Source organism: Melitaea cinxia, chromosome 14 (assembly GCF_905220565.1).
Source record: "Melitaea cinxia chromosome 14, ilMelCinx1.1, whole genome shotgun sequence".
Lineage (NCBI taxonomy): Eukaryota > Metazoa > Arthropoda > Insecta > Lepidoptera > Nymphalidae > Melitaea > Melitaea cinxia.
Window position 1 is genome coordinate 10357156 of NC_059407.1, and position 24823 is coordinate 10381978.

Genomic DNA, 24823 nt, shown 5'->3' on the forward strand with positions numbered 1-24823 from the left:
TATTTTTAATTTTTTTAGGTACCAAGGTACCTTAAAAATTAATATTCATTAAAAAACATACAATTTTTTTATATTTTTTTATATATTTTTTAAATAAAATACTTAGATGTATTTTTTGAAGATATTTCATTCAACTTATGAGTTTATTAAATTTGTTTATATATCTTAGTCCCAGGCATTTTTAAGCATACTTTTAATTGTATTTATTTAATCCTAATTGTGTTGCCAGTGTAAACTAACATTTGGTACTTTATACTTTTTATTTCACCAAGAAATTGTTATACTTTTGAATTGAAAGTAGCATATATATTTCATTAATCATTGATATTGTGATATTATCACAATTAATTATTTAAATATTTAGTTGTAGTAAGCTGCAACGGATTTTTGTTTAGGCAAAGTTTGCCAAAATTTATAAATTAATATAGAAAAAAATCCTTAATGCGTCACTATTTAAAATTATCTTTATTAATTTTATACGTTTTAAAAGTATATAAAAGAGTTGAATTTGTAAATAAAAAAAATGCGGAAGGTAGGTAGATTGCTTAAAAAATATTCACTTGTAAAAATAAGCATCAAGCGTAGTAATCTATAAATGTTAATTTAATTATTATTAAATTTCTAGTGTAACAAAACAAAAATAAAAGTTATCCCGAGTACAAAAAAATTGCAAATTACAATAATGATGCGTTGTTAAGCTCTGAAATTGGTCAAAATCTACCGTTTCCGTTGCGTTCGCATTACTCTTAACTTATAACTTGTAAATTGTATACTTTTTGTGTTCCATATTAAATTTATTTGTCGGCTAGCAGCTCGGTCTCGATAGGTACAGATCGATGTTATGTTGGCATTAATCGCGAATCGAATCTGCTATGCCTACTGAAGTTTCCCACACAATATGTGGGTAGTTCTCACAACACACGACCATATTTAAAACATTCTGTTCAAGTTTTATTGTTTATACTTTGCGCAAATTTATGTATAACTTTATTAAAACTTTAACGTTTTTGTATACCTACCTAATTATTTTTGTTTTGTTTTATATTTGTGGGAATAAAAAAGTGATCAATTATTAAATAATTAGATACTTAATTATATTTGACAATTGGCGTTTATAGTTGCTGTGTCAATTTTAAAAGTATCGAATACTTAAAATGTGAGTTTTTTGTGAGCAGTTGCTCTTGTAGAAACTTAATACTGGAGAAGTTGAATTTTGAGACGAAATGTAATAGACATGCGATGATATCATTTTCGGTTGTTTAAGTAATTCTAATTGGAGCAGTATCCCTCATGGAGAGCCACGTGGCGGCGCCGCGCCTCGTCCACGGCAGCGCTGCATGTCAGTTTTCTGGAAAAATTGTCAAAAGTAGCACAGCGTGCGGTGCGACGGCGCTGGCGAGCAATTCGCGAGGCTCACGCGTGTGTGTGCCGTCGGCGGCGTCCGCGTGTGTGCGTGCGTGTAAAGTGAAGGTCGAATATTTTGTCCCTACTCCTCGGTCTATTGGTGTTCACGAGTCGACACTGTGATAATGAAGTGTCGCGGTCCCGCTCGCTCCGCCAGGCGCGCGCCCCCGCCGAGCGGGACGGCAGGCGGTGTGCGCGTGCGCCGGAGCCTCCGCCGGCGCCGGCGCGGCCTGCCCTCATCAGTCTCCCCGCGGCGGGGAAGCAGTTCGTGTGTGCGATTCCGCGTCGGCTCGCCCCGCGGCCTCCGACCGCTCTGCGTCGCAAACGAATATTTTTAGATAGCGCGAATAATTTATTCGTAAGTCGGTGATCGCGCGCACTTTTGCGGATACCGGAATCGACGCATGCGGGTCCGTGCATTTCGTTCGCCGCAAGGAGGCAGCCGGTGGAGACGTCCCGATAGGTAAGCTGCGCACTTCCTGCGCGCCGCCATGTTCGGCGGGAACGTCACTTCCGCCGGCGCGGCCCGGCGGAGCAGCGCGGCGGCAGCGCCGGCTTCGGCGGTCCGGTGACTCCGGCGACCGCTCGCCGCGAGCGCCAGGTCAATGAGCGACGGCTTTCGATTCATAAAATGTCGGTCGCTCCATTCACGCCGCGGGGCGATGCTACGCCGACCGCTCACTCGTGACCCTCGCGTCTTCGAATATTCATGTCTCCATCGATAACATCGTAACCTTTGACTTCTTTTTGTATTATCGCGTTGTTTAGTGAACACCGCTACTTGAGGCCGGACTTCGTGCGAAGTGCTGAAAACAAGTGTCATTTCAACCGTTGGACGATATGCGTTAACTGTGAATAATGTGTGCAAAGTGAATTCGTATTGTGATTATCAGTCACTGATGATGGAATTTTACAAACAGTAGCGTAAGATTAGAATTTATTTCTACCAATTTTAATTTTTTTATTACCCGTTGCTATCACTTTTGATCTACATTTTATTTTATAGGAATTTATTATATTTTCACTTATTAATTATTATATTTTTAACATTAAAAAATACTTAATTTATAAATTTATTTATTACAAATGAGGGTAGTGACAAAAAGCTTTCCTTAATAATGACGCATACTAAGAAAAATATCCGGAGCAACAACAGACGAAATAAATGACAAATGTCAATCGAAGTGATAGCAATCTCTCTGATACGCAAGTAATAAATTGAAACAATGAGCTGTGCTCGTAGTAGCGCAAGCGTTATCGACAGGACATACGTCACTAGCGGAGCGTGACGTCTGGCTCTAGCGCCCCTCTCGCTGCGCCCGCGCTGCTCTACTTCTCGCATCTCACCCCCGCTGTTCATTACCCTGGCGGTTGTAATCCGCTCCGTATTTACTTACAACCGTATGCCGTTAACTTCGATGCGTTCCTTACACTCGTGTATTTATGTCAAAGATTATTTCTTCTTCTCGCTCTGGATTTTTTCTTACATTATTCTAGACGTTGGGAATGATTATGTTTTAATTAATGTCTTATCCAGTAGGTATAATATTTAAAAGTGATATAAACATGGAAACGTTAATTATTTCATTCGTTTAAAAAATGAGCGAAATAATACTTTAATGCTACATTGTGCTCTTAAAGGTATTATTTATTATTATTTTTAATATTTGTAATTACAAACAATATTAAAACTGAATGTAGGGTTTATTTTGTCTTCTGTGTATAGTAATATCCCTAAAATTTTAAATTCTAATTTTCTTTTAATTATTGCATGACTGGTTAATATAATCCTATAATAAATCCCTCGAACTGAGTACTGAGTGAGATGAGTCAGGGGATACGTCAGCGACACGTGTACCTACCGCTGACTCAGCTCGCAGCATCTCCTGCTGACGTAGTATTCGCTGCCAAGCGCCCTTCGCTCACTAGCCGTTAACCTTTGCTCCCGATATGTAATATCGCCTCACCCGCTCTACGACTCATTCATGCCTAACCGACAAATGGGGCACACTCGGGCCGCAACGCCTACAGCCGATGCCGAATCACGAGCGGTGCGCCTCCGCTTCCGTTGCAGTACGCGGCGTAGGCGCACATTTCATAAGCACTTCCTTTGCCGTATTTCCCATCGAAGGGATATATGACGGTCGCGCCGCGACTGCGCCTCTAAAAGGAACGTGGTAGCCAAGTTTACGAGTAGGTAGATACCGAGTGCGATATGCAAATCCCATTACTAAATTGGTCGGTCATTATTATGTCCGCAGCTACATGTAGTCGCACACCCGAGTATAAAACGCGACCGTTTTGTCATTCACGATCTTATTCAAGTCGGGTGGCGCGACGCTTCCGTCCACGCATAATTCGTACTGTACTTTAAAGCTAGTGATTGCTGATTTCCGTCGGCCGGCGCTGGCGACTGCGCCGGGCTGGACTCGAGCGAGGCGGCGAGGCGCGGGAAGAAGCCGACGCGCCCGTCTCGCTGCGCCAGTTCTCAGCCCCACGATAAGCCAATAAGGGTCGCGCTACAAAAAGCGATCATTATAAAGGTTGTAAAGACTGCACCGGCGCCGAGCCTTCCCAGAATCGGGGCCATTCTTATTTTGCGCTCCCGCCTTATTCACTGGCTTTTTTGTTTAGTGTTGGTCATTTTTTTGACGGGAGCGGTATTCTTGTGAGAGTTTCAAGGAAATGGCTTATTGGGTTTCGTACAAGAGTCGGGCTTATCTGAGGAGAGCGATCGGTTCGGCAGCCGAGCATGGGAACGTACGTCAGAGGTCTCGCGGCGAGGACCGTTACGCGCGCAGCACGCCCGCGTCGCATTCCACTGCATCCACATACACGTCGCCGCCCGGCTTAGCTCGTGACGTCACTAAGATATCATAGATAACACGGATACCTTGCTAATTGCTTCGTGAAATAACTTAGACACATACGAGGTCACTTCGTCTGCTGACGTTAATTAACAATTGTTATCTCCCCCAGTTCGCGTATGTATAAAATATTTATTTTTACCTTATAAAAAGTTTCAACATAAATATGGTGTTTTGAAGGGTGCTAATTTTATTTCCAGTAAAACATTTATTTATTTATTTATTAAAACTTAGCTTAAATAAGGCAATTTATCAGTAATAAATTTACGAGCTTATTTAATGTTTTACATTTTTATGACGGATGAGGAAGAAGTCTAAGCTTTCCTTACAAAAGTCTAAGTTAATTGTATGAAACAGTATCTACTAACTAAACATATCATACTGTATATCAAACTATTGCTTCAAGCGTAATCGTAACATCAGTCCGAGACCAAACATATTGACATCGCAGTTCACATAATTAACTTACAGTTACATCCTTATAAAACAGTTATACAATAAACAAACATTCAACCAAATTAGCACGAAAAATTGATAATTGCCTAAATATGTTATTTTCTCACAGTGATCGTGTCATGGCATTTCCCACCGTCTCGGGCGAGCGAGACGCTGGGAAACTAAGGTTAGCCTTATTTCCATTACAAATAACGCTGATAACGACTTTTGTAAAAAAACGCCGCGGATATTTCACAACGTAAACGACTTAAACGATGCATTCTATTAATATTACACATGTTCTGAATCATTACTTTATTTGACTAGCCCGTTGGTGAAGTTTGTAGTGCTTTCCGTTCCGCGGGTTGCGGTTTCGATTCCCGCCTGAGTCGAGGTGTAATATTTGTATTTATATATGTATTATTTTTATGTATATTTAAAAACAATATGAATATTTGTATTTATATGTATATTTTTATTCTATGTACCTATATTTATCAACGAAAATATTTACCTATAACAGTCGGCTGCTACCTATATAACACAAGCATTTAGTTGCTTACCTCAGGAAGAGTCGACCGTGTGTGTATATTAAATCTTAATATATATAAATTACGCATCAAGTTGTTTGTCCGCGATGAACTCCTAAACTACTAAGCCGATTTTAATCAAATTTGCACACCGTATGCAGTTAGATCCAACTTGAAAGATAGGCTATATTTTATTTTGATATTTGCATGTAGTAATTACATTTAAGAAAAAAAAAATAAGGCAGTACGAAGTTCGCCAGGTCAGCTAGTGATACTATTTAAATTTATTTAATTAAAAAAGTTTTAATTTTTCATTTCCAATTAATTATAATGTTTTTTTTTTCTTGTATTAATGTAATTACTATTTGTAAAATAATACTTTAAATAAGCTGAACTTTTTAGGTATTGCTTTTTAAAAAAAAATGTTCGTGAATTAACACTTATTTTTTTTATAACACTAACACTTATTTATTTGTATTTTTCAGAATCGATGCGAAATATTGCGATGTAGAGAAAACTGGATTTGTTTCTTGTAAAGAAAATCCAACAAAGCTGCACTGATATAGTGATTCGGGTATGTACCTAAATAAATTAATTTGTACATTTATAAGGACTGTATCAAGAATTATTAATTTACAAAACTTAGTTTTTATGTAATTTAAAAGCAGAACTAAACAGTCTACTGTAAAATTCAATTAAATATTATGTTTATTAAATAAATAATATTACACAATAATAATAATAAGTACATACTTATAACGTTCTGGAAAATTAACTCTATTTACACAACTCGAAGACCCTAATATAAATAGTGTCATAATTAATTTATTTTACTACAAATAGCAAACGATAAAATTTATAGCATAATAAAGTTAGTAGTAAATACGTGTCGAAATATTTCCGTTGAGGAGTGTAGTAGAAGGTGCTGAGGTCACGGGCCCTTATTGGGGGCAAAGGGAAGTTATAAATCTGTCGGCGCGAACAATAGCGCGATAAGGAGCACCTTACGTCCGCGCGATAGTGACGCCCTCGTGCGCCGCGCCGCTCTGCAGCCTAAACATTTTTTACTTCGGTAACCATAAGCTTCCTGAATCGGTCCATGCAACAGCATAGAAAATAAAATATCTGTAGCTCGAGAGAAACGTTATGTCGATTTTTAGACGTCGAGTGTTTATATAAATAACACTAGCACATTTTCTGACGCTAGGCAACAAAAAAAAATAATTAAGCTCATGTGTAGAGATAAAGTAAAATGGGAAATCGGCGTAACTCATACCTTATCGGTCATTAACCTTCACACCTAAACCGGGCCTCACATCTCACTTGATGAGCGCGTTTTATGTAACTGCGTACGATTTTATTTTTATTAGATTTCTGCCGTTACGACATTTTTGTAAATTACATCGATTCGGTCAATTATTAATTCAATCAATTATTAATCAGCCTCACCTACTCGCCCTACTCGGTGGAGTCGCACGAAATATTGATCGCATTGACCTACAATCATACGTAATTAGCTTTGAAATCTCATGTTTAAAAAACCAGATACTATTGTTACAATTTAAATAAAATCTGGACGTCAGGTAGGCGCCAACTAAACCTTGACCTCTTTACCCGGTGCGCTGGCGGAGGGGGCGGCGCGGAGCGCGGGGAAACGCGGGGGGGGGACGGTTGACGTTACGCAAACAATAGACTATTCTGTGACATTCGAACCAGTCACCGATTTTTTTTTATATCACTAGGTCGGCAAACAAGCGTACGGCTCACCTGATGGTAAGAGATTACCATAGCTTATAGACGCCTGCAACACCAGAAGCATCACAAGCGTGTTGCCGACCCAATCCCCAATCCCCCCCAGGAGCTCTGGTCACTTTACTCACCAACAGGCACACAATACTGCTTGAAAACAGTATTATTTAATTCTGTAAGGTCTAGGTACTACCCCAGTCGGGCTGCTCCATATTTTGAGCAGGAAATTCCTACTGTGCCCTACCTCAGTTACAGATATCAACTAATGACATTCTTTATCTTACAAGTATTTTTTACAAGTGATGTAAACACCGCAATCCTTTGATCAAACTAGCCGATCAATGGGACGGCTAGTCCTTCCATTGAACAATGTCATTCATTGCACGCCTAGTTTAGTAGTTTAGTCATTATGACATTTAAAAACGTTCGAATTATAAACCCCATTTTGGAACACGTTACCCGAAACCAAAATCGTCACAGTTCATTTGTGTAGGTAATGTTTATCTAACAGGGCGTCAGTGTTTCTATTTACTGATTTAACCGTTTAGCGATAATCAAAATAATCGTGACACTGTAAAGTCGGTCATGTTGGTATGTAATTAGAGGCGTCGGCGGCGCGCGGGACGAGACAAGGCTAACAAAATTCAGGGGGCGGCGCGGGTCGCGGCCTGCGCGGGCTTGAATAAAACATGCCGTATTCGCGCTGGCGCCGGTGCGCTGAAACAATATACGGAATCTATGTCCTAGAGGCGACGCGAGCAGCGTCAAGCGGCCTCTGTCGTCGAGACGACTGCCGTGCCGCCCTGAAAACTAAAACGATGTCACACGCCGCCCGCGCTCCTGCTTCATCGCCAGCGCTCGGACTTGCCTGTACGGTTTATCAACCGTACGGTAAACGACGGTGTTACATCACGCGTGTCGAACACTCCTCACCTGCTAAACCATTCATTACTTTAAAATATAACTATTTAATTCGTATTTACTTAGTTGCAGACTAATTAAGCCCGTTTGAGTAAAATTAATTACACTTAATAGTTTTGCTAAATAAAATTGTTACCCCTTAGTAATGAGGTTATAATTTATACGTTAGGCTAACATAATCATTATGAACGCAAAGATTCCCCATATGAACTTGTACGCTTCGTGCTAATGTATCTACTACATTATTTCCCGGAATATTCATTGTAGTAGATTAGGATCCTACCTAAGTATTATTTTTGTAAACGATACTCTTTCGGACATACGATCCGCCGCTGGAATGTCTTTCCTTTGTAAATAATTTCGCGAACGCAGTCGCAATAATCAGAAATGTGAGTTGTCTGCAAAATGTGCGCTTTGAATACATGTATCGTGATAGACCCCGTTCTTATTTAAAGAAAAATACCGTGAACATGTTTTAGTTTCCGACATTCCAGAAATAAATGGCTGCTTGGTAATAATATGTTATATTATTTTATTTTAAAGTATAAAAATAAAATACCAAGTCAAGTCAGATGTCTGTCGATACCAATAGCTCAATAATTATTAATTAAACTGAAGGCTTCGTAGCAAATCCGTAGCACCTTCGTAGCACAGTGATATTAAATAATACAGGTTGCATTAATAACACAATTGCTGGTATTATTAAAGTAGATATATTTTATTATTTTGGTTAAATAAATCACTAAAGATACCATTACTTTCGATTCGTAGTTACTGCTTAGAACATTATTTATTGACTAAAAGTGTACAGAGTCGCGTCGTAATGTGTTTTAAAACGTACCTATAGCGTGCTTTTACTGCGTTGCGTTAACTAGCACTAGGCTAGCGATGAGCACGCCGCAGCTATAAGCTATAAAGGAACAACTCTGTGGCTTGACAGGCTAAACACGCGACCTCCACAAGAAAGTAGCAAGCTAAATATTTCTTTGAAAAAAAAACGATCGAATTTCAAAGTACCAGAAATTAGGAACTTTTATAAAACATTCTTAATCTAAAAACTTTTTATATTGTCTAGATTGATAGCGATTTTAAGAATACTTTACCAAACTGTACCTTGGCGATAATAAAAGATCAAAATGTAATGCTTGCCATAATTTTATAATCTAATAAAGTACCAATTAAATTTTCATTGTATATTTTAAAAGGAATAAAACGAACTTGCCAAAATTTGGAATCACATCTCAAGAATTGACCAATTCATTTAGTTAAATTTTTCCTAATATTTTGGTAACAATACACTATTTATGCTTATATATTGCTACAAAGTTAAAATTATAAGAGATATATATATTATAGAAATATTATAGAAACTATTATAAATTGTTTGATTATTAGTTAATAATAATAATAATAATAATAATAAATGTTTATTTCATCAATAACCAACACATTACAATAATAACACAAAGGTTGACTTCTCCTTTTGAGTGCAATAAGCTCCCGTGCCAGAAGAAGTCACTCTTCCTTAACACACTCATACTTAATAAAAGTTATAAGACGAAGCAAACTAAGCTTTACAAATAATACAAATAAATAAAAGAAAAAAGAAAATTGTTAGTAATAACCTGTGTGTGTATGTGTGTGTGTGTGTGTGTGTGTGTGTGTGTGTGTGTGTGTGTCTGTGTGTGTGTGTGTGTGTGTGTGTGTGTGTGTGTGTGTGTGGTATTTGTGTATAAAGACTATTTAGATATCCAAACCTATTCACAAAACATGCTCAAATAAAACTTCTGTATCTTCATAATTTAGAGTTTTTAGCCACGCAGTTACTTTTTGCTTACATTCGCGCAGATTTAAAGGGTATATTTGTAGGATATTGTTACATTTATTATACAAGTGGGATGCAAGATATTGAAATTGTGACTGAGCAAATCTTGTGTGTGTCTGGATTTTGCTAAAAACACTAGTGTTTGTTCGCTTATTTATATTTTTAGGGTTGAAGTCTGATTCAGTGTGTTTTTTTATTATTATATGTAATATAAAAAGTCTTCGAATGGAAAGTGTATCAGTTACGGTGTAAAGGTTCTGTGTTGAGAATCTACGTTTTTTGAAATAAGATACCTTTAGTAGGGCCCTCTGTGCTCTTTCTACCTTAATTAATGTGCTCTTGGCTGCACCTCCCCATACTGTGATACAATAAATAGAAATAGATTGAGCCAAAGCAGTATAAATTTTATTTATTAATATTTTTGTTGAAACATGTCGAAGGATTTTAAATATCCAGATTAATTTTCGTAATCTAGAGGCAACCAGCTCAATATGATCATGCCAAGAAAGCCTATAGTCCAAGATGACACCCAAATACTTCACATTGTCAACCTTTTTTATAGAAGGACAGTGATATCCTAAGGCTCGCAAGATGTTAGAGCAATTATGCACCTTAATATCGAAATTACCTGGTTGCGTTCTATTGTTTAGTGAGAAAGTAACGTAATTAGTTTTTTGTGTATTGAGTGTAAGCAAATTATTTTTTAACCACTTGGCAACCTCCTCCAGCCCCTCCTCCGCATCAGCCCTGACTAAATCCCATGTTGTATTTGAAAACACCACCGCTGTATCATCTGCATAGGAAAAAATAGAGTAAAATAGATAGTTGTTGTTGAATTGTAATTAATTTTGGTTTTATTTATGTTATTGCATAAAAATAGTAAAAGCACCATATATGTCTTTTGATTTCGAACCAAGATTTGGTGTATCTTAGTAATATTTAAGTTCCTAATACTGACTTTTGATATTCTGATAAAACTCTCTATTACAATATAATCGTATTCTTTCGCTAAAAATATGCTCGTAATATTTTAGGCTTAAGTTAAAGTTACCAATTATTAAACACAGCGTTTAAAATCAAGACATTTTATTTAACATCAACACCTGACATTTATAAAAAATAGTTCAGATTTCTCCGACATTTTCCTAAATACATAATGAGCGGTGCGCACACATGCGTTCATTTAATTGGTCTAGTATCGTGGCGAATCTCTTATTAATTATGAGTCATGGAGGTGAACATTTATAGACCTTATCTCCGGTGGGCCCTTGCGCTTTCCTCGCGGGCTGCGCGCTCGGCTATGAGAGTGCGCGACACCGGAACGAACAGACGGAATTACTGCCTTGCCGAAAAAGAATTGAGCCATTATCCTATTAAATATGTACAAATTAAAGTCGTTAAAACGTTATATGACATATTTTAATAGTAGCTCTGTGTGAAGTTATAAAAAGATAAATCGTACCAATTTCATCACCGAGATTGACATTCTACGTTAAGACTAAAATTGTGTAACGCTTAAGCTTAAACGCACAGACATTAATGGGGGTTATTATAAAAATAACAGTTATCAATTCTCTTGCATTGCCCGGTGAAGGGCAATTGGACGTCAGCGTTCGTCTCGCGTCATCGCACGCGATTTCTACGACTGAGCAGTCTCGGTTTCTTGCTTCAGACAACGTAGCATTGGCAGCTTTTGCTGTTTGACGGGTTAAATTTGCGCTTATTTTGCATAATGAATCCAACTTATATTATTGCGTAAAAAGGGATACATTTCAATTTTTATCTGAACGTCAAAACGTAGCCTCGGATGCGAAGGACCAATTCCGAAAGGAACACATTACGCAACAGCTGTCGACGAGCGCATCCGCACCCTGCACCGATTATAAATAGCTCGGCGGTCCCTTAAGGCGCGAGCGCAAGTTTCCGGGCTGGAAGTGTGCCGCTTCCGCTGCGCGCGGTCGTTGACGCGCGTGCATTGTCGCCGCACATTCCCCGCCGCGGTCGGCGAGCGAGCGCGGCGTCGCCGACGACGTTTTTAAATAGAGGACCGATTACGAGCGTCTGGCTGCGGCGCCGGGCACATGACCGCGCGAAAGTGCAGCGCCCGCCGCGCCGCGTCACGGGCTATTTGCGACGCCGCCTCCGCCTCGCCGCTCCCGGCCGCATCCACAGCACTCTGGACCGATACCTGTCGGCTGCCAAGTGCCGAACCGCAGCTGATGAGTGCCAATTACTTCTATCTCTGCGCACCATATCCACAAATTATGTAACTCACTCTATACAGCTAGCTACCTATCGTTAACGACTAGCTAGTGTTAATATAATTTATTTAAACGCCAGTCTTATTCAAATTCGTTACAAGAAAATATTTTGGTCATATACAAAATTTGTTTTGTTAATAAAATAAAATAAATAACGAAAAAATATGATTACAAGCATAGACTCAAAAACGAACCGATGTCTTATCCGTATTAAAAAGAAGACGTACGAATCAATTTATCGAAAATATAGGATCGATCGAAAAGTTCCATTTCAAAAAGTATTTTTCTATAACATTTCATTAAAATACATACATTACATAAATTGTAAAAAATAATTATCAATCTTAGTAAATCATTAAAGCATGTGAACATTGTAATAGTAAGAGGCCCGGTGTTAGGGCGCGCGGTCGCTCGCATGCAGTGGAGGATCGGCAGCGATGCGGCGCGCACTCGGCGCTCGGCGCTGGTTCGCGGCTGAATAAATTCGGAGGGAGGCGCGCTGGAATGCGGGAGGCGGCGCGCGCGGGCGGGGAGCGCCGTGCGACTGGCGCGCGCGTCGCTGTCCCACGGTCGCGCGCTCCCGCGCTCCTCACCCCTCACACTTTCTTTCGCGCCATAAAGGTCGTTTCAAATATTTCGGAATGCTGTTTGGTGACATTTCACCGACTAAGAGAGGGGGCGAATTCAGCCTCCAGCATTTAGATGAATGCTACGCTCGCCTTCGAAACCTAAGCACTGCGACGGTTCTTCCGTCATTAACAAACATACGTTTGCACTTTGCCACAGACTCTGTTAACAAAAAGTCTCTTGCGACGAGGCTCCTCTTCTTCGGGATAGTATCAGTTCGTATTCAAAAGTTCACAATGTCCAAACCAATACAGTCTCATTTAAAATACGTATCCGTAACCACCGCCGCTAGTTCAGATACTTCTAACGTTCTTAATTTTGGAACGGCATCTAGGTACATATTTGCAGCCACAGCTTTGTCGGACTAAGGTTTCGTAGCAAAGCTTACTCGGTCTACTTTCCACGCTCATGTGTGAACTAAGTTTCTCCAATTAATAGATTCGTTCCAATAGCAAACAGCGAGTTGGAGAAAGCCACGGCGGGCGGGTCAACGTCCGGCGGAATTCACGGCGGTCGACCGCCGTGAACTTTATCAAGAAATGTGACGTAACGTTCTAAAATTTCAAAATCCGTATAAGCACGCCCGCACTCGCTTCGGGGAGATGAGCTCGGCGAAGGAAGAAGCAGCCGTCGGCGACAAAGGCGGTGGTCGCGGTCGCGGAACGATCTCGCAGTTTGCCGAGTCGTGCGCCGCTATGAATGGAATGCGGCGGCGGAGGTTGGCGGCTCGCGCTCGCAGGAATGCGCGCGGGGCGGGCGCTGCAGCCTGCGCGCTGCATCTCCCGGCCATTCACGCCGGCCTCTGAGTGCTCCGCGAAATAACTCACCGTTACGGGCGCGGAATGCTCGCTCTATCTCTAAACCTGCACCGCCTCGTCCCCCCGCACCGCGCTTCTACGATACCACATTCCTACAACACCGCCGGCCGCCCGCGTCGACCGCGATCGTCACTGATACTTTCCGATAACAAATCGTTTTAAATTGATGACAACCTTACTACTCTTTGTTTACTACGATAAACAAACTGTTTCTGAAATATTTCGATTTATTTAATTGCTTTAATAGGTAAAAATAAATATCCTTCCTATTTTTAATTAACAGGTAATTATTAATAAAATGACAAATTCTGCTTCAGTTCATATAATAAGGCAATAAATAACAATTTGAGTTGTTTGGTTCAACCACACCTTTGTACAAAAACGTGTGGTTGTAAAATTAACTTTAAACTCGGGTCAACTGTTGCGAGGATAACAGTAACGGCTGCGCAGACGCAGTGGAAATGCGCGAAAGTGCGCGCAGCGCAGTATCAATAGTCAGCGCGTCACTCGCCCTACATACTTGTCGCGACGTCGCGTTTACTACATTTCGTCATTAGATCACCTAAATAAGGTTCTTTGTAGTTTTAATATTTTTAAGTATAGGTATATATATACATAGACAGATATATACAATGAATACTTATAAAATTATTTTTTATTATTTCGTCTTGTTTAACTCCTACTAAAATCAGATACATAGGTACTTTTAAACAACTTTTAACATACTTTTTAACAAAAGAAATATATGGTTATCCATAATTATAATGTATACTGGACTCATAAATGAGTTGATTGAAATAGAGTCCTCATTAGTGCTGTCGATACATTTGTCATTATCACGAATGTAAACATGGAGCTCTTGATAAAAAAGTAGCATATTTGCACTATTTCCCATAGTTGTCAGCAATTAGAACGGTGTTTGTGAGTGCGGGTACGATATGTACGGTGGTGGTGGGGTCGCGGGGGGGCGGAGACACGTGTGGCCCACATAGTGCGAGCCCATTGAGTGCTGCGGACGTGATGTCACCGCTCCTCACACACCTGCAACTACGACGATTCTATTACCGCCGACACAATCAACGATGCATTTTTTATTTCACATAAATTAATCTTTAGTGTTTAGTAAATATGTCAGAAATCGACATCGATTTCCATTCGATTAGTTGACAACAGTGCGCTCACAATTCGCTGTGACACCGGATGACGTATTAATAACACATCGTGAGCGATCAGCGTCGATAAATTAGCGAAATAATTGTAGCGGCGCCGCGACTCCCGCGCAACCGCCCCAACAAGGCCGGAGCGCTTATTCGGACCATTTGTGGCTACCACAGGCGAACTCCACGCCTCGCCTAATTAGTACCCGGTCGTGGTGTGGGTGAGCCCGCATCGTGCCGCGCGAGCCGGGCCGCGTTATTGCTATATCAGCGAGCGACACTTAAATATGCTCAATAAACGATGCCTCGACGTCGATGCTCGAACTTAATCGTCGATAATAAAGATTTATTAGAATGACCATTAAGTGAACGTTTGTTTCGTGTTACAGGAGGCGCGAGGCGGGCGAGGAACGATGGTGTGCGAGATGAGGCTGAGTCAGCATGATGTCATATGGTATGCAGATAATTGGAGCGTCCCGGCGCACGTCACATCCCATTCCCGCCGCATACTTCACCCAATCGAGTGATGACAAATCCATTCACATTAGCGACTCTATTGTGCGTAACTGGTCTGTTTAGAATTAATTTCTCCCATACTGTAACGCTATATTTGTATTTAATTTATAATGATGTTGCTGTAAGTTAGTTTTAGGCAATTTAAATAAGTGACAGAAACAAATGAAGACTAACGACAAACGAAGTTATGCGTAAGAAGAAGAAAAGAAGACAAAGAAGAAGAAAGGAATTACGAAACTGGTTTTCATAATGGTTTGACAGATTGTTTTATATTCTGAGATCATTGTGAAAGCTGATTTTGTTCCTAAGTCGATACAGAAAACATCTAGACAGCCATATCAGAAGACGCAAGATGCAACAAGAAAACTTCTACTGAATTTTTTTTGAAATTTTTGTTGTGTTTATTATGTAATTGTATTTTAATTTTAACTAAATATTATGTGATTAATTTTGCAGTGCACATTATTCTAATTAACCATTTACGAATATTTTTAATACATTTTTCAACTATAATCATGTCGAGACCCTTGGTCCGTGGGGTCCTAGCGCTATAAGACATTTTAAGGAAATAGCAAAAAGGTTATTCGACGTCACAGGAGACCGAAGAGCTGGCAGCTACTTCGGACAAAGAATTAGTCTAGCTATTCAAAGGGGGAACGCTGCCAGTATCTTCGGAACCTTGCCTAAAGAGACTCCTTTTAATAATATTTTTTAGTTATTATATTATATATATACCTATATACTTAAGGTTTTTTTTTCTAGTTTAATGTAATTTAACTTGTTTACATAGTAATAATTGTATATATTATGTGCTATGTGCTCTATTTTAATTATTTGAAATTATCTACATCATTGTAATTATTAAAAATATTTTTTTTTTACGGTTCGCAGGAAAGTGGACATAAGGTGCCAATCAAACCACTAATTGCAAATTCATGCGACGTTTCGATCCTTTATTGGACCAAGTTGTACAACTAATTAATCCATACAACAACAATTTTAACGATTAATTAGTTGTACAACTTTCTTCAATGTTTGTATGTATTTTTAGATGCCTGATGATGGTCCAATAAAGGATCGAAACGTCGCATGAATTTGCAATTAGTGGTTTGATTGGCACCTTATGTCCACTTGCCTGCGAACCGTCAAAAAATACTCATAACAAATGGACACAACGATAAATAATTAAAAATAATATTTTTACTTCTATATCTATATACTCGTATCTATAATATCTACTATAATCATTGTACACATACATGTAACACACCACTTATTTTGGGCTTTCTTCTCTGCTTTTCTTCAATTTTCTAAAGTCATGAATATTTTAGCTTTCATGTTTTTTTACAATAATCTATAATCTATAATAATATATATAAAAGCGAAAGGTCACTCACTCATCACGAAATCTCCAAAACTATAACACCTACAAACTTGAAATTTGGCAGGTAGGCTCCTTATAAGACGTAGGCATCCGCTAAGAACGGATTTTACGAAATTCGACCCCTAAGGGGGTTAAACGGGGGTTGGAAGTTTGTATGAAAGTCCTATGTGTTTGAAGTAAGAGACTTGAAATTTAAAATGTATGCTCTAGAGATGTTGAGAAGGTGTCCAAATAATGTATCTTTAGAAATCAACTCCCTTTTGGGGTTAAAACGGGGGATGGTAGGTTTACTCACTCATCATGAAATCTCCGAAACTATAACACCTACAAACTTGAAATTTGGCAGGTAGGTTTCTTATAGTGCGTAGGTATCTGCTTAGAACTGATTTTACGAAACTCGACCCCTAAGGGGGTAAAACGGGGGTTGGAAGTTTGTGTGAAAGTCCCATGTTTTTGAAGTAAGAGACTTGAAATGTAAAATTTATGCTTTATAGATGGTGAAAAGGTGTCAAATAATGTATCTTTAGAAATCAACTCCCTTTTGGGGTTAAAACGGGGGATGGTAGGTTTACTCACTCATCACGAAATCTCCGGAACTATAACACTTACAAACTTGGAATTTGGCAGATAGGCTCCTTATAGGGCGTAGACACTCGCTAAGAACGGGTTTTACGAAATTCGACCCCTAAGGGAATAAAACGGGGGTTGGAAGTTTGTATAAAAGTCCTATGTTTTTGAAGTAAGAGACTTGAAATTTAAAATGTATGCTCTATAGATAGTGAGAAGGTGTTCAAATAATGCATCTTTAGAAATCAACTCCCTTTTAGGGTTAAAACGGGGTATGGTAAGTTGACTCACTCATCACGAAATCTCCGAAGCTATAACAGCACAAACTTGAAACTTGGCAAGTAGGTTCCTTATAGAGCGTAAACATCGCTGAGAACGGATTTTACGAAACTCGACCCTTAAGGGAATGAAACGGGGGTTGGAAGTTTGTATGAAAGTCCTATGTTATTAAGGTAAGAGATTCGAAATTTAAAATGTATGTTCTATAGAGGGTTCTATAGAGGGTATATATATATATATATATATATATATAAAAGAGAAAGGTCACTGACTCACTCATCACGAGAACTCAAAAACCGCTGGATGGTCCATCCATCCAAGATGGACAAAGATGAAATTTGGCAGGGAGGTAGATTATAGTTAGTAGACATCCGCTAAGAACGGATTTTGCGATATTCCACCGCTAAGGGGGTTTAATTGAGGTTGATAGTTTCTATGAAACATATACAGCAGCTATAAGTTCGCCTGAAAGGCTATTTATACTGCAGCCTGAAAATAAAACTAAAAATGTGGTGTATAGAGAGGTTTTATAAATAACTATTAAATTATACTAAATTGTGCGTTTGGAAAAGTTACTCAGAGTGATAAGCATTTCAAGTGACTGAAATAAAAAAATAATTTGCGTTAAGCAGCTTAATAGTAATGCATATCTTTATAACCACGCGGACGTAGTCGCGGGCAACAGTTAGTGTATTATAAAACAAAGTCCCCAAAAGCGTATGTGATCGATTCCCTCAAAATCTACTGAACGGATTTTCATGCGGTTTCATCAATGGAGCGAGGGCTTCAAAAGGAAGGTTTAGGCAACGGCTAAGCCGATTTTGATGAGAGTTTCACTGGAAGTTTGCCGGGAAAACTTTGTGACAAACTGATTTCAACGCGGGCGAAGCCGCGGGCACAGCTAGTAATTAATAAATACGTCACATACTTATCACATAACATCGACTACTATACGCTTGTCTTACTTATATTAACTTAAGGCCGCTGTACATATGCTACGCATAGGAATACTTCTTACTCTAAATTATACTTTAATTTGCCTTCTATGTTAAATAGGAACACATTTTAATCTTTGTAATTTTAAAATGTAGTGTTTAATTTTATTTTTCATATTTTGCACAAAGGTTGTCTGAAAGAAATCGCTTATTTTTGTAATAGGATCGATTTTGATACTTGAAACATTAAAATTATTATGTTGTACTTAATTTTATAATATGGAACATCGACAATCTTTTTAAAAAAAACTATGAAACTAAACTATTTAAATATATTTATAAATTTTTTGTTTGTAAAAATGTTTTATATTGTAAGATGAACGCTACAATAGATGTGACGATTTGTACTTGGAAAGAACAATATGCAATAAGCTATATAGAACAAGGCTTTACCGAAGAACTACGAAGAGTAAATAATAAATACCTATCTACCTATTTGCAGTCATGTAGATTTTAATATATTGTAAATATTTTATTGTACACCACAAATACATTACAAACAAAGCATATAGTTACAGACAGTGAAGTACAATGGGCGGACATGTGGCTAATTAGCCATTTCTTCATTGGAAGAAATCTTCCAGACAACCTAAACATAAAAAGGAAACTTATTATCTAAATTGGGTAGGTAGTGTAAAATATCATTAGGTATTAGTTCATATATCTTATTTTATTTTTATTATGTACATTTAACGTACTAAATCTATGTGATATGTTTTTTTTTGTACTTAAATTGTATGTTATAGACTACAATTACTAAAAGCATAAACAAAAGATTTCATTTTCTGTCTGAACAGTTTGTCACGAAAGAATAATTTATTGTACGTATAAAGGTGTTATATGATAATATTTATATTTTATCTATAATAATTTTAATATTATTGTAACAAAAAAAGAACGAAGGAAAGAAGATGAAGACAAAAGAATGTATTGTGTGTTTCCGGACTTCACTTCAGCCTATCGCAGTCCACTGCTGGACATAGGCCTCCACAAGTCCGCGCCAAAAATGGAGTGAATTCATGTTTTTCCCATAGTCACCACGCTGGACAGGCGGGTTGGTGACCGCAAGGCTGACAAGGTAACCACACCAAAGACACTGCTGCCCGTTTTCGGCCTGTGTATTTTAAAACCAGCAGATAGATGGTTATCCCGCTATCGGTCGGCTTTATAAGTTCCAAGGTGGTAGTGGAACTGTGTTATCTCTTAGTCGCCTCATACAACACCCACGGGAAGAGAGGGTGTGGCTATGTACCTTACTACCGTCACCATACAGCAGGTTTCCGGGCTACTATTAAAGTATTTTCATCCTATTGAAGGTTGCTGAGTGTGAAGTGTTTATTTTTTACTAGCTAATGTGATGAAATTTTTACTGCTAAATTTTTTTTCAGAATTAATCGATTTTTTTTTAATTTTCTTTTCTATAATACTTGAACCTGATAATAACGAACACAAAAAGAAAGAACTTTTGAGTTTGTTGCAGTCATTTGTAAGTAATGCGCGTAGGTATCCTACACAAGGGTTCCCGGAACCAATCTGTCTTTAAGAACAGGGATTTTCGATATTTTGTCTCACCAGAACTAGGATTTCTCAGGTTATTTCGATAGTTTCGGTTCTTTTTAGATTTTATTATCAATACATCTACAGGTAAATAAAATGGAAGTGTCTGTATGTGATTTCGAAGTGTTATATCATGTGCTTAATATAGTTATTTATACGATACTAAAACTCAAACAAATTATTTTAAAAGTTTTGGGTTTATGGGACGTAATCGTAGTAATAAATAAGTAAAAAATTCGTAAGCATCATCTGCTCAGCTACTGTCACAAATTATCCATGTCCGTCTTTTAAGGCAGCGGCGCTGGTTACAGGGGATCGATTATCCTGAAGAAGAGATTTTTCAAAGATAAGTAATTTCTAAGTTTTTTAAGAAGTAAACCGCTGATATAAATTTAACTGATATGTATATCGTGAGGCTATTAGGCTCACCAAGTGGAACCATTTTTGGCACTTTTCACCTTATGTCACTTTAAATGTAATATCGTGTCTAACTTATTAATTTCGAACTTAGAAAAACAGCGGTGCTGATCAAGATTTGGCTGTCTCACTACAATGGAAATCAAACTCGTGTTGCGCATAAGCGTACCCATAATCCGACAAGTTGTACTTTAAAGGTAGAAACTCTCTGGGGTTTCAGTAATTAAGAGTCTTACATAACTTTCCATCTATCCCGGGCGTAGAGTACCCACGATAAGAAGAAGACATGTGTTTCGCATGGACCAAGAGTGTGTCACTTTCTTCATAAGGAGAAAAGTATGAAACTCAAACCACACACACGCATGCACGCACACACACACACAAACACATTAAAAATCCACTACTAGGCTTTCACCATATAGGAGAAGTTTTGTACCTTCAGCCATCACGCTTTTCAACTGCGGGTTTCGGTATAATTCCCAACCACTGGTAATGGTCTCTACCAGTTGTCTATGATATTAACCCATCCGACAGCTTTACGTGTTCTCCGACTCCAGGTCATGGTAAAATGATCTAAAAGCACATACACCCAGACCAGAAACAAATATTTGTACAAATACAAGTTTTCAAATACAAATATCTAACCCGAGCTGGATTCGATCCCCTCACCACCAACGCGTACGCGTTTACGCACACCATTCAAGGTAAACAATGCACGGCTATACTGTGTTCATGCTATAATTATCATAACTAGACTTTAATATAGATTTTTAAACTTTCACGGACACTATTCACACTTTACTTACACGGGACTTACGGTGATTGTTATTTCAATCGAAGTCATTTGAGTCCAATAAAGTTTATTTCTTTTTTGCTTATCAGAGCAGTTTCTTTGAAGTGTCACACTGTACCCGAGTTTATATTATAGAGAGAATGTGTGAGGCGTTTATAATTGTTTATATTTATTTATTTAGCTTAACTAACAGTTGCTTACATTGATTCATAAACAGTACCTGGGTGACCGAGCTCAGCTCGGTATTTTCAATAAATCGTGTTTTTTTAAAAATCATATTTAAATACGAATAGCATATTTATAAAATATGAATAATTTTTTTTTTACCAATTATGATAAAAAATATAAATAAATACAAAAAATCAAAAAAAAAATTAAAAAATAATAATGATAAAATATACATAATAATTTTCGATTTTACATACATTATTAAATAAAAAATAACGAGTGCAATTAGAAAAAAAGGAAAAATAACAATTGATCGAGGATTTGAACCATGGTCTTTTCGGTCGATCGCGACCGTCCGATTTCCCACCTGAACTATTGCGACTTTACTGATCTTCGCAAAATTTACCTTCGTATCCTAACGATATTTTTTCATTGTCTAAAAACTAAGATAAATCAACATTTTCTAAAAATGAATCCTAGCTAGATTTATTTATCTCCCTCGAAATTCCCTGCATACTAAATTTCATGAAAATCGTTGGAGCCATTTCCGAGATTCAGATTCTATATATATACAAGAATTGCTCGTTTAATAGTATAAGATAAGATTTGACTTTGAGGAAAAAAATAACACATATAAATGTAACAACCACTTATGGGCTATAACTCGACATACATAAGTCACGTTTGCACTAAGTAATAACAATACGGTAAAAACAATTATAATTAAAAGAAAGATACTATATTACAAATAAATAGTTTATTAATATCAGAAGACTCAAAGAAACAAACTATAACACTATCGAAATGCATGATTAGAATAATAGTATCAACGTCGGTCAATTGTCGAACTTTTCTAAGCTCAATCACTCAGCTAGGGGTAGCACTTGGGAATTCTGTTGCAGTTATATAAGTTTGTCCCTAAGAAAATATGGTGACGCTAGTTTCAACATTTTTGTTATTTATTTCTAAATTATAATTATGATGTTTAACATTAGGTACCTTTGGTTATTTAAACATAAGCTTTGGTTCCTTTGACGTGCAATATCAAATTAGTCGAGTTAAACCAATCTTGTATCCGTGAGAAACACCATTCACGTTGTCATAATTAGGTTTTCTTTTAATATCACGCTTGCTTTTAATATAACGCTTCAGCCTGTAATATCCCACAGCTGGACATAGGCTTCTTTCCCCATGTAGGAGAAGGATCAGAGCCACCAAGCTGCTCAACAACCGGGACCGACTGACCTGATCTGATTATGTAGAGCACAAACCCCAATTATTTCAACTCATGTATTACGGTGTTAATGAAGAACCTCTTGATCGCATTACTTCATAAATTACAAAAAGCATTCAGCATGTCTAAATAAATATGGGTTGTCTGGAAGAAATGGCTGATTAGCCATAAGTCCGCCCATTGTACTTCACTGTCTGTAACTATCTTTATGGTTTGTTTGTAATATATTTGTGGTGTACACTAAAGTATAAAAATAAAATAAACGGAACAGTGTTTTGGGTCTCAGCTAAAATTGGAATTCCACCGGGTTCAATTCTAAGTCCCTTTCCATTTTTAATATACGTTAATGATCTCCCAATATACATTAAACATATTGTTGTTAACGTCGGCACAACGGTCACAGCCATGGATTGTACCTGTTGCGCTGGCGGTTGCGGGTTCGATCCCCGCACATGACAAACATTTGTATTGGCCATATAGGTGTTTGTTGTTTATTGGTGTGTTTTGGTGGTCTGGGTGTTTGTGCAGTCCTTGTGGGTCTCCCCGCCGTGCCTCGGAGAGCACGTTAAGCCGTCGGTCCCGATTTTTATCATGTACACCTGATAGCGATCGTTACTCATTGTAGGGAATATATCCGCCAACCCGCAGTGGAGCAGCGTGGTGGATTAAGCTCTGATCCTTCTCCTATATGGGGAAAGAGGCCTATGCCCAGTAGTGGGATATTACAGGCTGAAGCACAGCTATGCTCGCGACTTTGTCCACGTGGAATTTAAAAAAAATATTGTTCATTCCAGAGAGTTACAAAATAAATAAATTTCTAAAATAAAAATACCTTAAGTTACTCCTCATTACATTAGCTATCTGCCAGTGAAAGTCCCGTCAAAATCAGTCCAGCCGTTTCAGAGATTAGCCGGAACAAACAGACAGACAGACAAAAATTGTAAAAAATGTTATTTTGGTGTATGTATCGTGTATACTGTGTACATCCATATGCATTTTATAAAAAGCTGTTATTTTAATATTACAAACAGACACTCCAATTTTATTCATTTGTATAGATTATAATTGTGTTTGCTCGTAAACTTAAAAAAAAATCGACTTTAATTACATCTACAAAGTGTAAGTAGACAAAAAAAATAATCGAGTAAATATGGGGTATCAAAGATTACTCAAAAAGTATTTATTTATTTAATTATTTACACTATCGCATACTAATACAAGGTTTTAACAGCAAAACAAATTATATATAAAAATAGAATTTGCATCAGTTGCACAGGCGGCCTTATCGCTAATGCAGCGATCTCTTCCAGGCAACCTTAAGGCAGAGGACTAAATAGGAAGTGTGGGATGGGGCGCAAAAATGTTATGTAACATACACATGAATATATTATACTCACATATGTACATGTACACCAAGTACATTTACATACATTAAAAAAAGAGTAGTTATCAGACCTCCATCAAATTTTGTTGAGATTACAGGACAAGTAGCTTAGCAAGTTAGCTTTCGATTAAAATAAGAATCATCAAAATCGGTATCCAGTGAAATTATGAGGTATAATACAATGTAGGTTGACGAAAAAGTAGTCAAGTAAATATGCATTATTAGATGAAGCTACTTAATTCTAAAAATGCTTGTTAGATTTCAAATAAAATTAAATAGGACCACAAGACACGCAACACATTTACCTTTAGACAGTCAAAATTTCTGATGTAACATACTCGTAAATGAAAAAAAAATACAATTGAATTGAGAACCTTCTCCTTTTTTAGAAGTCGGTTAAAAACGATATGCAGATCGATATCACAACTAATTAATTTAATCGAAATGCCCAATAATAGAGTTTAGATCATTTGTCTTTGTATACCTTTAACTATTTTTAATCGACTGTATTTTTTATACTCTTGCCTCATTATTCTTTACTGGGTGCGCCAAATTCGATTTTTCTATTTTAAACCGAAAAGTAGTGCATGTTATGTGAACCAATTTAAAGAACAAGTACTTTTTTAATTATCTCTAATAACGCGCATTTATTTGACTAGTTTTTCGTCTACCTATATTTTATTACTGGTCCATATAATTGAAGTCGTTTTTTTTTTCTTTTGCAAGCAAACACAATTATTGTATTCGATGAATAAATTAATGAGAATGAAAATTCAACATTCAATTTACGAACATTACAAAGAAACCTAGTAGCATTTTTATTTAATTAAATTTTCGGATTTATGGTTTATTTGTGCCAAATGACACAGATTTTTTTTTTAATTTTCAAAGATAATCATCAATATTGTATTTATTATTGAATTAACATGCATTTA

General features: G+C 37.6%; 2 long non-coding RNA genes across 2 annotated transcripts; one reads left to right on the forward strand and one right to left on the reverse strand.

Annotated features, from left to right (window-relative positions):
- Window positions 1-1642: 1642 nt before the first annotated feature.
- LOC123659999 lies at window positions 1643-15570 on the forward strand. The gene is made up of 3 exons (XR_006744116.1): window positions 1643-1867; window positions 5722-5810; window positions 14984-15570. It is a non-coding gene; the product is annotated as an uncharacterized LOC123659999 (long non-coding RNA).
- On the reverse strand, window positions 10801-11911 carry LOC123660002. Its single transcript, XR_006744120.1, has 2 exons — window positions 11194-11911; window positions 10801-11101 (listed from the first exon to the last, which is right to left on the reverse strand). It is a non-coding gene; the product is annotated as an uncharacterized LOC123660002 (long non-coding RNA).
- Window positions 15571-24823: the final 9253 nt, after the last annotated feature.